A 16,085-nucleotide genomic window follows, 5' to 3' on the forward strand; every position below is an offset into this window, starting at 1 on the left:
GCATCGGGACTGTGAAATCTGGGTTTGAGTTCCGGCTTGGGTGATCTGTGGTTCTGTGGGCCGAAATCCTGAGACCTCGTCAAGTCCACTAGAACTAGGCGTAATCATTGTCTGGCTTCTCGAGGGTGTCGAGAAGCACCAGTGCGACAGTGACGAGCCCGTGTGGCTTAGGTTCAGTACATATTTGCTCCGGCGGCCCAGCAAGCGGCCAGGGTACGAGCCCCCATGTTCAACAGCACCAGCGCTCGTCCTGGTTGGAAGGACCATTGCTGCCTCCTGGTGTTCTCTCGGTGACCTGTGTTGGCCAAGGCTCTGACAGGGCTCCCCTTAGTGCATTTTGGGGCACACAAGAATTTGCAGTGGGCCATGGCCTGATGCCTCAACCCTCTGCCTCCCTCAAAATACCTCCCGGGATTCCCTCTCCAATTTCCCGGGTCAGGGACCACAGACGGCACGTGGAGGGCTTTGCTGGTTCCCTGAGGGGCTGCAGGTGTTTTCCAAGGACAACCTGTCAGGTGCTGTGCACCTGCTGGTCCTACAGACAGGGGGTCCGCAGGCCACAGCGAGGGCCCGGGGCCAAGTCCCCCGTCGCATGCACCTGTGGGTTCATGGTTTAGGGAGTCTCCTCTCCCGGGTCACCTCCCAGCCCCAGAGGCATGGTGGCACCAGGGCACCTCCCAGGGCGCTGGCCCGGCCCACCTGGGAAGCTCTGTGTCTGTGAGCTTGTCTCCAAGGCTTCCCCTGGCCTCCTGGCATCTGACAGCCCCGGGACAATAGGACCACGTGAGAGTGAACAGTGGAGCTTGCCAGAGAAAGATGAGAACTTTCAGTTATGAAAAGGGCGTTTTCAGAGGAAAACTCCAGCCGACCCCGGGCCAGGGTCTGATGGACGAGAGTGGAATCCGCCGGCCCCACGATGCCCTCGTCTTTGTGGCGGGAGGGGCCAGAGGGAAAGCAACCCCCCCGAGGCTCGGCCTCCGAGGATGCTGAGAGTATGCGGATCTGAGAGGCCGTCTCCAGTTTCTGCGCCAACTATTGCTGAAGAGAGGCGCCCTGAGCCACCCTCTCCTTGGACATTCTTTGGTGAACATCCCATCACTTTTTCTCAGGAGCCAGCCGGCCCGGACCACCCACGGATTTTCTCAGCAAAGCTGCATCGAATTTCAAGGCTTCTGCTTTCCACAAACAGCCCTGGTTTAAGGTGTCTGGGAAGCGACGGTGACCTCAAGCAAGGTGCCCAAGGAGGGACGGAGCATGCCCACGGGGCCTTAGTAAACCTCCGATTATCCTGTTTGTCCTGCATTACCTCACTCGACTCCTGAGACGCTCAGCAGCCAGGGACGGGGAATGGCGAGGAGCGGAGTGGCCACCTGGGGTCCATGAAGGTGGGGAGGCCAAGGTAGGTCCACATGCTTGTACTTGACCGCCCAAAGCGAGCTCTCTGAGTCCTCCTCTTTCTTTGGTGGAGAAACCAAAAGGCTGAGACTCTGGGGGTTCCCAGTGGGCTTCTCCAGTGGGCTGAGTCCAAGATGGCGCACCACAAGGTTTCTCACGCCTGCCTCCAGTCACCAACGCATTTCACTGAGGCCTCTAGGTCCCATCCCCAGGTAGTGGGGACAGTCAAGCAGGCGAGGGAAGGTGTTACCACCTCCATGAGGACACTCAGTGAGGGAGCAATAATGGGGAGTGTGCAGGCAGCAATGGCACCACCAAACCCTGGCGGGCTTCCCAGAGGAGGTAGCATCTGGGAAGCGGTTAGACTAAGCAGGAGCCAGCAGTTGAAGCAGGAGGCAGAGACAGAGCCGGCACAGGCCCAGTTCTTAAAGGCAGCCCAAGAGGAGGGACACACTCGGGTCCAGGAACTGCCTCCTGTGCGTGGCTGGAAGCCTTCCCTCAGAGACTGGCAGAGCTGAGAAATCATCGCCCAGCAAACACATTCCAGACAGCAGACCGAGGAACTGCAGACGGGACGAGACCGGCCCTCTGTCACCCAGCGCTGAAGGCCAGTGCAAGAAGAGAGTATGTCCCACAGCCCCGGGGCCGCTCTGCTGCCCTAGCTGAGCCAAAGCAGAAAGACCGACTGACAGCTCACCGTGCCTAGACAGACAGTCCACGACATGAGGACAGTGTTTTCCAGATGCTGGCAACTGCTCTGCTCTGATCTGCACTGCTGCTTTCTGTCTGCATGGCCCCTGGCTGGATGTCACAGCCACATAGGTGAGGACAGCCTGGACAAGTGACCAGCAGCTGTTTCCTCTGTATGGTCTCACTGATAAAGCCACCAGAAGAGGAAAGACATCAGAGGTGACTTTGTAGAAGAATTCTAAGCAAGAAGACGTGTTTCCAGGTCTGAGGGCCATAGGGGACTCCCGACTGCTGTGACAACGGTGGCTCCTGTCGCTCTCCTGCAAATGCCCTCACTCACGCTCCTCGTGTTCCTGAAGCCATGCCTGGCTGCTCCAGCTGCAGGAGAGGGGACAGGTGGCTCTGGCCTTGGGGACCTCCGACCTGCCTGCATGGGTCCCCTGTGTGTGTAGTGACGTGGCCGGGCTGTCCGAGCTCACAACTTTCTTTGCAAGCACACTGTTACTCGGGCAGGGACAGGGGCACTTCCGTGCTACAGGGAAAGATGAGGTCCACTGTGTACCATGGATCCCCCGACTCCAGAAGCCATCATTGTCACCACTGAGCAGCACACTTCTCCCTAGCCTTGTGACCTAGAACCAGCCACTGGTCCATTCTGTGCCTCAGTTTACCCATTTGGACCAGGGGTTGGCAAACCATTTTCTGTAAAGGGCCAGATGGTAAATGTGTTATTGTGCTTATTCTTTGCAAAGCATTATTTGTGTGTATACACACAAAACCCTTTAAAAACAAAGGTTTGAAAACCAATCTTGGTTTACGGACAGCACATACATAGGCCGTGGGCTACAGTTTGCAACCCCTGGGGTAGGCAGTGGGGGCAGGAACTGTACCTGCCTCAGAGGGTCCCACAGAGGTGCCTGGAGCGGTGCTTGGCTCCTGGCTGGCTCGTCGAGGGTCAGCTCTTGTTGCCATTTGCATTAGTCCCACATTATACTGATAAAAACCTGAGGCTTGGAAAGGATACGAGTTTCCCAGAAGTGCCAGCTGTTGGTCGAGGGGACTCCCTCTGAGCCCATCCCGCTGCCCTGTCATCTGTGCTCTTGACTGCACATGGCAGCCTGCCCGCAGGCTCTCTCCCCCACTCCCACTCGCGTTTAGGCTGGGGCATCTCCTCCTCATCCTTTCTCCTTCCAGGAGGAGGCCACTCTGCCAGGCTACAGATTCAGTGGCTTCTGCACTGCCCCTCCCAGGGAGATTGGTATCCCACTGGCCCCAGCAGGACGATGCTTAGCACAGAGAATGGCATCCCAGTTGGTTTCCCAGCTGTGGCCGGGTCCCTGAGACCTCACGACCGATGCTGCGTGCTGGCTGTTGCGTTATTCGGTTATGAGAGTGAACATAATCACGTTCCACACACCCCTCAAGTTACGGCTACATGGGAAGGTATGGGCTGCGCCCACAGCCCGAGTCTCACTGGAGGAAAGGAGCTGAGAGGGGGCCCCCAGCCTGCCCAGGCCGCGGGAGGGAGTGCGGCCCCAAGTTTGGGGATCAGGGTGCTTTGTGCAAGGCCCGGGCGGTCCAGCTGCACATGTTAGCATGGGGGCTCCTCTGGGTGGGCCATGTTGCCTGTCCTGGGAGCCTGGCCGACAGCTGGCATGTTCCTGCAGTCAGCCGACTGTGCCCGGGAGCTGGATGCCAGCGTCTCTAGTCGCGTGGAGGCTGCATCCCAGGACAAGTCTGGTGCCGATGACGTGTCATCTTCCACTTCCTCACCCTCGTCCCCGACGGAACAGACACCGCACAGGCGTTTGCTCTGGCAGGACAGCGCCTCTAACCCAGGTTCATCTTCCCTCGGAACTTGAGGCTTCGGGCGCAGGATGGGCTGCACGGAACTTTGGAAAATGTGGCGGAGTCCACACTTCCCAGTCGGGCCTGAGGCGCCTGCATCACTCCTGACCCCTCTTCTCACTCCACCCCCCCCAACACACCTCCCCGAGCATCAAGCTGGGCTAGCGCCTGGGGGCGCGGAGGGGAACAAGGGCAGTGGCGAGGCTTCTGAAGGGCTCTGGGGTGCGGTCCGGCGGCCCAGGTGAGAGAACGGCCCTCCAGGGTGGGCTTCCAGCATGAGAGGGTCTGCGCCTATGAGCCCCTTAGAGTCCAGCACACTGCGGTAAGTGTCCCCTTTACCGTAACACCATCAGGGGGACGAGGTTTGCGCTGTGAGTCCAGTCGAGAGGGAGAAGTGGCACAAGGGAGAGCTGGGTAGGGAACAGCGTGTCCTCAGGGGCTCGAGCAGAGGGTGCGCAGCTCCCGGGGAGGCAGGAGTCCCAGCCCCACAGGCTGCAGCCTTGGACGTTGCTGAGACCAGGACCGGGAGGAAGGGGGTCCTCAGGACCACAGCCTTGGGTCACTATCCCACCTCCATGCCAGGACCCTCCCCATCCATCAGTGTGCCTGCTGTTCAGGGGCTGCCTTAGCGTCTCGCCCACATCGTCTCTCCCATCCCTACAGCAGCCCGACCGACAAGTCCTTGTGCCAGTGTCCTGGGGCCACCATAACAAATGACCGCAACCAGGGGCTTTTCAAACAACAGAAGTTTATCCTTTCACAGTTCTAGAGGCCAGAGGTCCGAAATCCAGGTGTCAGAAGGGCCGTGCTCCCTCCGGAGGCTCCAGGGGAGGTCCCTCCTGCCTCTTCCAGCTCCTGGGGGCTCCAGGTGTTCCTTAGCTTGTGGCCGCATCCCTCCATCTCTGCTCCATCTTTTCATGGCCTCTCCTCTCTGTCTCTGTGTACCTCTCCATCTCCAGGGCTCCCTCTTCTTATAAAGGCACCAGTCATTGGGTTTGGGCCCGCCCTAATGACCTCATCATGACTTAATCACATCTACAGAGACCCTATTTTCAAATAAGGTCACATTCACAGGTACTGGGCGTTAGAACTTCAACATATATGGTGGAGGGGCATAATTCAACCTATAACAAGCATGAATTTTGAAATGAGAAGAATCTTTTTAGGAAGTGCATCATAAATCCCACAGAGTGGCTAGAAGTGATTGGAGTTCTGGGAACCAGAGCAGAGTGGACTCGTGTGCACCTGCACCGGGTGTGGCTCCGCAAAGCCCCAGCCAGTCGGTTTCACACGGTTCCTCCAGGCCGCTTGCTTGGCGATGCTGGGCCTGCCTCTTCCTCATCGTGGAAAACTGTCCAGAGGTAGTGGGTGGAGAAGAGAGACAAGATGTTCAGCTTCAAGCTTCTGTAGGATTTTCTCTAACAGACAAGAGGAAGAGATACTGATAAATACGGTTGAAAACCACGTTGGTGAGAACACAGGAGCGCCTTTTAACAAGGAAATCGGGCACAGGGTGCAGACAGAGGGTGGTCGGGCCCTTTCGGGAGGTTACAGCCGTCTCTGCTACCGTCCTGCTGATTTAACTCGGCCTTCTGGAAGCTACGGATCGGAGGGTGGGGCGCCGGTTGTATTTTTCCTGGAGAATTTTGCAGCTTTTCCCTGTCCCTCTGGAGACCTGGATCCAGCCCGACATGGAAAATGGAGTAGCTTGCTATGGAGTTAAGTTGGAGTTCCAACTTGGGTGCTGGCAGCCCAGCTCCAAGCGTCTAGGAAGTTGGCGAGCGGGGAGCTGAGGCATCCAGTAGAAACCTCGGCGTGTGCCAGTTCTCCTTTCTAATGTGAAAAGCAGTGGCGCACAGTCAAAGGCATCATTGAGGGAGCAGAGACCTGCCGTATATCACTGGAACGTTCCGCCTTTCTTTCCTGAGCCGTCCTTGCTGAAAGTCTGCAGCCCTCCCAGCACCCCAGTTTCACCCCAGACGTTACTGGAACCTCTTTGCCACAAGAATCTATGGGAGCTGATTATTTTAAGAAAATAAATGGTGAATGAGGAAAGTAGTATCTGAAGACATAACCTCAAACCGCAGTGCAGACATTTCCCTATAGAAAGTCAGCTTCTTATGAACCCCTGCTTATCTTCCTGTTTTCTGGAAGAGATGCTGGCCACCCCCCAGGGACAGGACTGCGGAGGGAGGCGGTAGGAGCACCGGACAGCCAGGCTCGGGAGTCCACTTCCAGGTGGAGTTCCCTACTGGGGCTGCGTCTAGAGAGGGCCCTGTCTGTCAGGATTCTGGTCCTGTACTCAACCGTCATCAAAAGCCTCACATTGACCTCACAGTCTTTTCCTTAGCATCCAGTTTAATGGGCTGAGCGCCAACGTGGCAGTCCTGAGGTGGGAGAGAAGATCTTGGAATTATGCTAGAATTCTCCACAAAGTTTGCACAAGCAAAGAAAACCCCCAGAGCTGGCCCCGCAGACAACACAGGAGAGCCCCAAGCACAGACGAGGGATGTCTCCCATCACAGAGCCTACTGTCGTGGTAACGAGTGTTAGGGACGAAAAGAGGAAAGTAGGGGAGAAGAGTGACGTGTCTCAGGACGTGCGCAGGCCAGAAAAAATGATGGATTTAACACGGCTCTGGAAAGAAGTCCTGAAAACCAAGGAAAGTCAGCTGGGAGGCCACGTCTCGGGAATGTTCCAAGGAGGAACGGAGGACTGGGGGGCCGTGGAGGGTCCTGGACGGAGGGAGGGCCTGGCCCCATGATGAGGGTCCCCTTAGACTGAGGGACGGTGCGGCAGGTTAGGGCAGGGGCCACTGCCTCGCCCCACAGGTTTCAGGATCTTTAAGGAGCCCCCTGGCAGCACAGAGCACCACACACAATTCCAGAGGAGACAGGGCTCGCTCTCCCCAGTGCTGCGGCATCCGCAGCATCCGTGACCGGCTCTGGTCCTTGCTGTGTTTTGAACATGCAAGCTCAGCTAGGGGAGGAAAAGTCAGCACCTGCTGGACAGAAGGCCACCGCTGTCCTTGCCCCGGCCCCGGAGGGAGGTAGGGGTGCCGAACCTCTGCTGCTCCGAGGAAGGGGCACTGTCAGATTGTCCTGAGCCCAGCTGAGCAGACGCATGACCCAGAGGAAGCAGGACAGGTGGCAGGGAGGGGCCCCCCCAGGGCTTTTCATTTGTTTAATTTATTTTCACCCCCAAATAGTTTGGGTGTGTTTCCTAAGAACAAGAGTGGTCTGTCCCACAAGCACCGTTTGGCTTTTGAAATTGGGAAATAAGCATTAATCCGCTCCTGTCATCAGGCCTAGAGATCTCATTCAGATTCTGCGTATTGTCCCGACAAGGTCGTAGCCAGGGTCCAGCCCAGAGGCCCATGTTGCATGAATTTGTCGTGACTCCTTCGTCTCCTTTAACCTCGGTCTGCCTCTGTCCTCACACCTAGAGGGTGCAAGCCGGCTGTCTGCTGTGATGCCCTCAGGTGCCTCCTGGAGCTGAGAGTCCAGCTGGGCGTCCGCGGGGGGAGCTGCATGGAACAGAGGCTGCACTCCTCGGTGTGTCCCCGCCAGAGGCACGTGAGGCCAGTGGGCCCCTCGCTGTGATAACTGACCACCTGGTTAAGGGGCCCCCAGGTTTCTCCCTGGAAAGTGGCTGGTTGTATGAGGTTCCTGCGGCTGCTGTAACCGAGCGCACAGACTAGTGGGGCTTAAAACGATGAAAACTTACTGTCTCACATTCTGGAAGCCAGAAGTAGAACATCCGGTCAGGGTGTGGGCAGGGCTGTGCTCCCTCCGGGGGCTCCAGGGGAGGGTCCTTCCTGCCTCTTCTGCTCCTGAGGGCTCCAGGCATCCCTGGGCCCTGGCCGCACCCCTCCATCTGTCTCTGCGGTCAGATGGCCTCTCCTCTTCTGTCTGGAGTCTTCCTCTGCTGCCTTCCTGTAAGGGTGCAGGTGACTGCAGGTAGGGCCCACCTGGGGAACCCAGGTCCCCTCTTCATCTCAAGATCGTTAACTTAATCTCATCTGCCAAGACCTTTTTCCCACAGAATGTCACAGTCACAGCTTCCAGACATTAGGGTGTGGACATGTCTTTGGGGTCCATTATTTATCCTACCACAGTGATTAATCAGTATTGTATGAGATGCTTTGGGAATATATAGATGTCTTGTACTTCATCAAATGTCATGGTTACTAAATTATGCTTTTCCAATTCTACCATTTCTGCTCCGCAGACAGCGAGCATCTGCTCTGGGGCAGAGGGTTCCTTTGTCCCCCATTTATTTATGTTTTCATTTATATATTTCGAATAGTATGGCCTCATGGACTTTTCTTTTATTTAATGAGTTCTAATCCATTGCTATCATTATGTGTTTCGATGCCCAAATTGTCCCAGATCTGGCCAGTGGGACACCTTCCAACTGATTTCCGTGTCCTTCTGACAGGTCCCCATCATTCTTTGAGCACTTCCTTACTTTCTGGCCAAAAGAAAAGAAAGCTATTCCAGCTCATCTTGTGCTCTCTCTGCCACAGCCCTGCAGTCTGGCATTTTTTCCAAGAAGCCTCCTTCTACTGACGAACGCGCTCCCAAAACCACAATCCGGGGTGAGGAGTGCTTGTGGCACTGGCACGCCACCGCTTCGAGGAGTCCTCAGTGAATGGAGGGAGGAAATATGGGGGGCAGGGGGAAGGAAGAGAAAAGACAACACACATCTCTGTGCCTAATCTTGGTGCACACACATATGGATGCTACCAGGCGTTCACGCCGACACCTCCAGCTCCCACCCCAAACCCCCGGGGGTTCATTCTTGCTTTCTCGCATCCACACTTCTAACCCCCACCTCCACCAGGGAGAAACCCGGCTGCCATTAACCTCGGTATATTACGTATTTGCTCAATCCTAGAGTAAACAGAAAGTAGTTTCAGAAGTGCTGACCCACACCACGGTGGAAAACAAATCTGTGAACCAGAGTTTAGTATTTCTGACATTTCTTTTTGTCTTTAATCAAATACTGTTCGGAATGTACTTGGGGGAGTGTTTCCCTCCCCAGGGGTATTCGTTTGAAATGCAGTTGGTTCTTTTGTTTATCTGTAATCCGGTGAGTGTCACACCTCCCCCATCTTTTTCTTTCCGAGTATGTGAAATAGTAACATGGGTCCCACAAAACTCCACACAAGTATATTCAGAGAACTGTCACGCTTTAGTCCATGTCTTCCACCTAGATGTCATTCGCTTTCTGCAGAGAAACAGTCTCATTGGTTTCTGGTTTACTCTTCCTGTGTTCTTTTTGCAAAAATAAGCATATATTTTTTTTTTCTTATTTTCCCTTCCTTTTACCCAGAAGATGGTATACTACAGGTAGCCTTTGCATGTTTTTTCACTTAACAACATATCCTGGAAATTCCTCTGTATGAGTCCTTTTCCACAGCTGCATAGTACTTCATGGTGTGGGTGTGCCCCAGTTCATTCACCCTGTCCTGTCTAGGGGCACTTAGGTTGCTGCCCACAGTTTGCAGTTACAAACAATGTTGCAATGAATAATCTTGTGCACATGGACTTTCCCTACGTTGGGGGTGTATCTAGCAGTGAGGTTACTGCGACAGAGGTGAGCACACATGTAGTGTACAGGATGGCACTGACCCTGCCACCGACCCTGCCTCCATGAGGCTCACACCAATCTGTATTCCTGCCAGCAGAGTATGAAAGCGCCGTTTCCCCAAAGCCTTGCCAACACGATGTGTTGCCAACAGTGCTTTTAAATTGTTGCCATCTGAAGTGAGGCATCACATCACAGGGCAGCTGTGACGTGCATTCCTGTTGTGAATGATGTCGAACAACTTTTCATATGTCTAAAGGCCATTTTTACATATTTTTGGTGAATTATCTCTTCATGTCTCTGCTTACTTTTCTATTGGTCTTTGGTCTTTCCCTCCCTCAATTTTCAATAGTTCTCTTTATATTAGGGATATCTCCATATTTTATATATATATTATATATATTTTTCCCAATTTGTCATTTGCCTTTGGAATTTCATTACAGTGGGGTTTTTTTAACTGTAGAGAAGTTGTTCTCCTTTTCGTTACTTTTGTTGCTCTCTTGGCTGATAGATGTTTTCAGAGCAGCTTAAGGTTCACAGCAGAACTGAGGGAGAGGTACCGAGATTTCCTCTCCACCACCTGCCCCCCCACACACACAGCCCCCCCCCATCGTCAACATCACTCGCCAGATGCTACCTTTGTGACCACGGATGAACCTACCTTGACACATCACCGTCACCCAAAGTCCATAGTGGACGTTAGGGTTCCTCCTGGTGGCGTTCCTTCTATGGGTTTGGACAAGGGTGTGATGACGTGTATTCACCGTTACAGTATCAACAGACTGTTTTCACGGCCCTAAAATTCCTGTGTGCTCTGCCTGCCATTCTTGCCCCCCAGCCCTGGCAACCACTCATTCTCTTACTGTCTCCATAGTTTTGGCTTTTCTAGGATGTTCTATAGTTGGAATCACACAGTGTGTAGACTTTTCAGATAGGCTTCTTTCACTTAGTGATATGTATTTAAGATTCCTCCGCGTCTTTTCATGGCTTGACAGCTCATTTCTTTTTAGCACTGAATAATATTCTGTTGTTTGGATGTACACAGTTCATTTATCCACCCACCTACTGAAGGGCATTGTGATGGCTTCCCCAAGTTTTGGCAATTATCAGTAAAACTGCTGTAAACATCTGTGTGCAGGTTTTTCTGTTGCACATCAGTTTTCAATGCCTTTGGGTAAATACCAAGGAGCACAGTTGCCGAATTATATGGTAAGAATAGGTTTACTTTTGTAAGAAACTGCCAAACTGTCTTCCACAAGCAGCTGTACCATTTTGTACTCCCTCCAGCAACGGAGAGCGCCTATGCTCCACATCCTCGCCAGCATTTGGTGTTGTCGGTGTTCTAGATTGGGGCCATTCCAGTAGGTGTGTAGTGGTGTCTTACTATTGTTTTGATTTGTATTTTCCTGATGACATATGATGTGGAGCATCTTTTCATACGCTCACTTACCATCTGTGTACCTTCTTTGATGAGGTGTCTGTTAAGGTCTTTGGTCCATTTTTAAATCCCGTTGTTTGTTTTCTTATTGTTGAGATTTGTATATTTTGAATAACAATCCTTTATCAGACGTGTCTTTTACAGATGTTTTCTCCCAGTCTGAGCTTGTCTTCTCATTCTATCGGCATTATCTTTCACAGGGCAGAAGTTTTTAATTTTGATGAAGTCCAGCTTATCATTATTTCTTTCATGCATTGTGTCTTTGCTGTTGGATCTAAAAGATCATCTAGCTTTTCTCCTGTGTCATCTTCTAGTTTTATAGTTTTGTATTTGACATTTAGGTCGATGGTCCATTTGGAGTTAATTTTGGGGAAGGGTGTGCAGTCTGTGTCTAGGTTCGCTGTTTTCCATGTGGATGTCCAGTCGCTCCAGCACCGTTTGTTGAGGAGACTGTCTGTGCTCCATTGTGTCGCCTTTGCTCCTCTGTCAAAGATCAGTTGACTGTGTTTATGGGGATCTGCTTCTGGGCTCTCTGTTCTGTTCTGTTATCTATTTGTTTATTCTCTTGCCAGCACCACGCTGTCTTGAACTTTGTTCTTCTTAACATTGTGTTGGCCATTCCGGAATCTCTTGCCTCTCCATATAAACTTTAGAATCATCATGTTGAAAACCATAAAATAAGTTGCTGGGGTTTTGATCGGGATTGCATTGAATCTGTGGATCAAGTTGGGCCGAACTGACCTCTTGACAGCACTGAGTCTTCTATCCATGAACATGGAATGTTCTTCCATTTATTTAGATCCTCTTTGATTTTGTTCATCGGTTTTGTAGTTTCCCTCATATAGATCTTGTACATGTTTTCTTAGATTTATACCTAAGTATTTAATTTTGGGGCTGCTTGTGTAAATGGTGTTGCATTTTAACTTCAAATTCCACCTGTTTGTTGTTGTTATGTAGGAAAGTGATTGACTCTTACGTATTAACCTTGTATCCTGCAACCTGCTGTAATCGCTTATTGATTCTAGGAGCTTTTTGGTCAATTCTTTTGGATTTTCTAAATAGATTATTATGTCATCTGTGAACACAGTTTTATGTCTTCCTTCCAAATCTGTATACCTTTTATTTCCTTTTCTTGTCTTATCGGATTAACTAGAACTTCCAGTACGACGTTGAAAAGGAGTGGCGAGAGGCAACATCCTTGACTTGTTCCTGATCTTAGTGGGAAAGCTGCAAGTTTCTCACCACTGAGTAGGATGTTAGCTGTAGACTCTATTGGCAGTCTTTATGAAGTTGAGAAAGTTCCTCTCTATTCCTAGTTTACTGAGAGTTTTTACCATGAACAGGTGTTGGATTTTGTCAAATTCTTCTTCTGCATCTACTGATATGATCATGTATTTTTTTCTTTTTTGGCCTATTGATGTGATGGATTATATTAATTGATTTTCAAATGTTGAACCAGCCTTGCATACCTGTGATAAATCCCACATGGTCATGGTGTATAATTCTTTTAATACGATATTGGACTCAGTTTGCTAATATTTTGTCAGCAGGTTTTTGTATCCATGTTCATGAGAGACTTATCTTCTCGTAATGTCTTTGTCTGGTTTGGTATTAGAGCGATGCTGGCCTCATAAAATTAGTTAGGAAGTATTCTCTGTTTCTACCCACTGAAAGAGATTGTGAGGATTGGTATAATTTCTTCCTTAAATGTTTGGTGGAATTCACCAGTGAACCCATCTGAGCCGCGTGCTGTTTTAGAAGGTTATTAATTACTGATTCAATTTCTTTAATAGATAGAAGCCTATTAATATCATCTGTTTCTTCTTGTGTGAGTTTTGGCACTTGTGTCTTTCAAGGAATTGGTCCATTTCATCTAGGTTATCAAATTTGTGGGCATAGTTCATAGTATTCCTTTATTATGCTTTCACTTTCCGTTGGATCTGTGTGACTCATTTCTGATATTAGGAATTTGCGTCCTCTCCTTTTTTTCTTGGTTCCTTTGGCTACAGGCCTATGGATTTCGTTGATCTTTTCAAAGAACCAGCTTTTGGTTTGCTGATTTCCTCTATTAACTCCCTGTTTTCAATTTCATTGATTTCTACTCTAATTCTTATTATTTCTTTCTTCTGCTTACTTTGGATTTTATTTGCGCTTCTTTTTCTAGTTTCCTAAGGTGGAATTATAGATTATTGATTTTAGATCTTTCTTCCTCTCTAGTATATGCCTTCAATTGTATAAACCTTCCTCTAAGCAGTTCTTTTGCTACATCCAACAAATTTTGATAAGTTGTGTTTTCGTTTTCATTTAGTTCAAAATATTTTTAAATTTCTTTTGAGATTTCTTCTTTGACCCATATGTTATTTAGAAGTGTGTTGTTTAATCTCCACATATTTGGGGATTTCCAAGTTATATTTCTGTTATTGATTTCTAGTTTAATTCCATTGTGATCTGTATTTTAAATTTTTTAAATATTCAAAATGTGACTAATATAATATAACACTGTATAGCTTTTGGATTCTGTAATGTCCCCCTGATGTGTATTGATTTTTTTGTGTGTCTGTCCTATCAGGCAATTTGCTTAGCTGAACAGACGCACGCATGCATCAGACAGGGATTTAGGCAGAGTTTATATGCAGAATTTTGGTTTCTCTTCCTCTGTATTTATCTTTCCCTGGATTTCCCGCTTCCCTCCAGCTCTCTGATCTCTACAAATGCTGTCCTTTGCTTTTTCGACCCAGTAGGTCTGTGTGTCTTCTATCAGAATGTCAGCATGGGTGTGGTCTTGCCCTAAGACAAGAATACCATAAAAATGGAAACTTATCCAGCGTCATTCCCTCCTCCGTGTGCAGACACATTCCATTTTCTGTCTGTTTTTGGGATGCTCGCCACTTCCCTCAGGGATGGCTTTCTCTTTTGTCTGATGTTTACGTTATCTGTGGGGGAGCGTGTCTCTCAGGGGTTAATCTCCATCGCTGTGCATGGAATTTCAGTCATCTGGCTTCATATGCTGCTAGTCTCATTTACTCTTTTATTTAGCCTTTTCAAGGTACTTGATATTTCTGTCTGGAGGACCTGAGGATCTTTCCTACATCTTTGAGGATTTTTTCCTGATCTTTAGTGTCTAATAGTTTTGCTGAGATATGGCTCAGCGTCGCTGTTCCATGTGAATTTCCCCAGGTCCCTAGTGGGTTCAGGCTGTGGGGGCCGCTCTTCCATTTCCGAAGGTCCTGTTGCCTCCTTGTCTTTCTTTCCAGGGATTCCAAGTACACGCAGCTGGTCTCCTCACCTTCTTCTAGTGCAAACTCTTTTTCTCTGGCACTTTTTGCTTTATGATTTTATCTCATTTTTATTCCCTCAGTTGATTTTCTGCTCTTCTTCAATGACATTATTTTTTCATTCAAATTTGTTCTCGTTTGGGTACCTTTTAATTTAGTCTTCATTTGTGATGTGATTTTGGTCTTTTTCTTCTATTTCTTTCTGGAGTTCGATCAATGTTTACTTCATTTCTTCTTGGATTTGTGTGTGTCCATTTCTGTTCTTAGTTTTTGGATTTACACCTCAAGGTGATTTTCACACACTCAAATGCTTGCTTGAGAATATTTAATTTAGTTTTGTGTGTCATGTTCCTGTTTCCTTCTGCTTCATTTTGATTGGGGGGGGGCATAATTTTCAATCACCTGAAATGCTTTGATTCTCATATCCTGTTTGCTTTTTATAACAGCTTTTGACAGATGAAGAATGCTTACGTACCCGCATTTTACAGACAGGGTTGGCAAGCTGGGGTGCCTTACAAGATTTGAGTTCATGAGTGCTCTTCTGTCAGGAGAGCAAAGAGCTTTTGAGGTGAGTGTGGAGAAAGGCTCATAGACTCTTCGTGTTTTCACGTTCCGTGAGATCCTAAATTTCTCTCCTGATTTCTGCTCATCGCCAGGCCGTCTCCAAAGGGCGCCCTGCCCTTCTCCTCAGAACTTGCCTTTCTGAGCCCTCCTCCTCCAACCCCATGTGCACATCTAAGAGCCTTTCTCGTCATCGGTGCTGGGATTTGCTGGGACCCTTTTTCTGGTATTTTCACATTTATGATGGACCTTCTCTTTCTGGCATGCTCTTAGCTCAGTCTCTGCTTCTATTTTCCAAGCAGCTTTTCCACACTCTTGCTGCTCCCACCCAGCTTTCTGCAGTGGGAGCTCAAAAAAAAATAGCTCTGCTTAAAATTAGTGTTTATTTTTCTACCTTCAGGTAATTTTAAATTTTTAGTATTCTTTGTCACGTAGACATGTTGAGGGCGTGGAATTTGTGTGGTTTGACTCTTGTCACTCTGCATGATGTTTACAGGATGTTAGAAAGATTCAGATTGAAGTGACCACTATCGTCATGGCTGCTGGGAAGTCCCAGCCCCTGCCCCACACCCTTTCACTAGGGAGCCGTTCGTGCCTTGAAATGAGTAACCCCAGGGAAGTGTTGAGGTTACTTTTGAATGAAAAGAGCAAAGAGTTTGGGCGCAGGAATTGAGTACAAGGGAGCGTGTGTCCACTCAGAACTAGCCCGCTCCATAAAGAGGCTGTGTTCCCTCCAAAAGGGTTCATTGATCGCCTGTTGACAGGAGCGTGCTGGGGTGTTCTCTGTGACCGCCCCGTCTGCAGCCGGCTGCAGTGAGGACTTCAGATGAAGAGGATGCTCCCCGTGAAGGCTGCAGCCATGTTTTCCTTAGAATTTTAGAAGTTAAAGTTTCCAAATGAGAGGAGCCAGACCACTCTCCATGTCCTGAACGAGTGTGTTAGTGCCCCTACGGTGGTTGCACATTTCTCTACCTCTCTGTTTAGTTCTGTTGGCGTCAGTCCTAGGATTTCAGTATTTTTCTGGTGGGTTAACCATTTTATCATAAGGAAATGTCCCTCGGTGTCCTGGTCCTGCTCCTGCTCTAAAGCTTCATTGGTGCAATATTAGGGTAGCTACACTAGCTTTCTCTAGCTCTCCCCAGTACTCTACTGTTTGCAAGATTTTTCATTCTGTATTTTTATTTTTCCTTATAATCAAAGAATGTCTATTGTAATCAACACATAGATGGGTTTTGGTGTTTATATTTTACCTCATCTCTAACAAACTTGGTCATTAAGTTGGAGGA

The 16,085-nt window shown here is 49.4% G+C and overlaps 1 protein-coding gene across 4 annotated transcripts in view; it reads left to right on the forward strand.

The window, feature by feature from the left end:
* Positions 1-16,085, forward strand: part of ZNF469 (zinc finger protein 469) — a 315,902-nt gene that overhangs the window by 91,751 nt on the left and 208,066 nt on the right. The window contains exon 2 of one of the 4 annotated variants that reach the window (XM_070500273.1): positions 14,685-14,806. The exons of the other annotated variants lie outside the window; for them this stretch is intronic. The gene's annotated coding sequence lies outside the window, so the exon portion shown is untranslated. The remainder of the gene's footprint in view (positions 1-14,684; positions 14,807-16,085) is intronic. 4 annotated transcript variants of the gene reach the window in all.

This window comes from Equus asinus, chromosome 28 (assembly GCF_041296235.1).
Source record: "Equus asinus isolate D_3611 breed Donkey chromosome 28, EquAss-T2T_v2, whole genome shotgun sequence".
Taxonomy (NCBI): Eukaryota; Metazoa; Chordata; class Mammalia; order Perissodactyla; family Equidae; genus Equus; species Equus asinus.